Consider the following 1,569-nt stretch of genomic DNA (forward strand, 5'->3'; position numbering starts at 1 on the left):
GAAAGAACCTGACAGAGAAGAATAGTAGGAAACAGGCTTTAATAAGGAAGATATGGATAAAAATTGGGTTAGTTTATGGGATGGGGGAGGGAAGGGTATACAAGGAATCTAGAGGATAAAGGGAAAGAAGGAGCTCAAGAGATTTAGGACCATTGGAGAAGGGTATTATTAAGGGAGAAAGGGGGGAAATGGGGGCACCTTAAATTGGGAAAACCATGATGGATGGGTGAGACAATGTGAGAGATAAATGCCTAGCTACTTTTGAAAACCAGAGGGAACCATATTACCCCTACAACCTACTGACAAATTATACATAGCATATCAAGAAATATATGTCTAGGTAAGGTTTATCTGAGAACAACAGGTCTTTGCCCAAGATTTATACACATGGCACAGTAATTAAAAGTAACAGACTGATGGAACTAATCTTCTTGGATGTTTAACAGGCATACTTTGAGGCCTATAATAATTTGGTCAAAGGGACATAAAGGACAGTTTTCACCCTCTTAGGTCAACTAGTTCCAGGGGACTATGAGCATCTCTCAAAACGTCCTATAATGGTGGTGGGTCGCCTGTCCTCTTGATCAGTGAGGCTGAGGAGACTTGAACCAGTATCCAGTCTATAAAGAGGATAGAAAACACAGAGGAATCATTTCCTCCATGCTTCCAAGCAAAGCCAACCATGGTCGAGCAGGACCTTTGACTTCTCTTCACATAGGTGGAACTGGTAAAAGAAAGGAGCCAGGGGCTCCTCCCAAGCCCATGTAACCCATGTAAACAGATCCTCAAATGACCTTAAGAGAAAAATAAATGGTTTATCTGGGCCAACTGTATGGCCTTAAACACCCCCCAAAAAGTATAACCAAAGATTAAATGGGCCAATATAATTTCATAAGAGTCCATATGTATAGCTAAAGGCTACATAACAAGCAACAATGCCAGATAAGTGATACCTTCTTTTGAGTTGATGGCCAGGGTAGCCAAAGGGATTCCCAGCATAGAACTGGGAAAATGAACAGCAGACCCCAATCTTATCTAAAGGAATATTGACAACTGATTACCTCTAGGTGAAGATTCACCAGAAGGGCAAGTAGTGGGGAATGGCTGGGGGTGCTGACAACACAGTAGACAGTAGCAGGGATATCACAGTATAAGGGCTCTTCTTGGGGGAGGGAGTGTATGGGAGAGTGCCATCTGGGAAGTGGGTGTATAGTTGAATAAGATGGTTTGGGATGTTCTGTGTGATATACCAGATACACACACACAAAATCAACAAATTTAAAAACATGCATTAAATTTGAGGAGAAAGTATGGAAATTTACATCATGCTCATTAGTAGAGGTAATAATCATTACCATTGAAATCTACCTGATGACTTTATAGACAGAGTTGCTAAGGATCCAAGTGCAACCGATTATGACTAGTAATAATCAGATACATACAGATTAGAGATGCATGTGCCAACATCTCTGTGTCAGTATCAAAAACAATGAGTCTTTCTGCAAGGAACAATATATTCTAAAATGAAATGGAGATCTTTTTTAAAGGTTAAAAACTCATTCAATTTTA

The sequence above is a fragment of the Nannospalax galili genome, unplaced genomic scaffold (genome assembly GCF_000622305.1).
Source record: "Nannospalax galili isolate Female #2095 unplaced genomic scaffold, S.galili_v1.0 scaffold626, whole genome shotgun sequence".
Lineage (NCBI taxonomy): Eukaryota > Metazoa > Chordata > Mammalia > Rodentia > Spalacidae > Nannospalax > Nannospalax galili.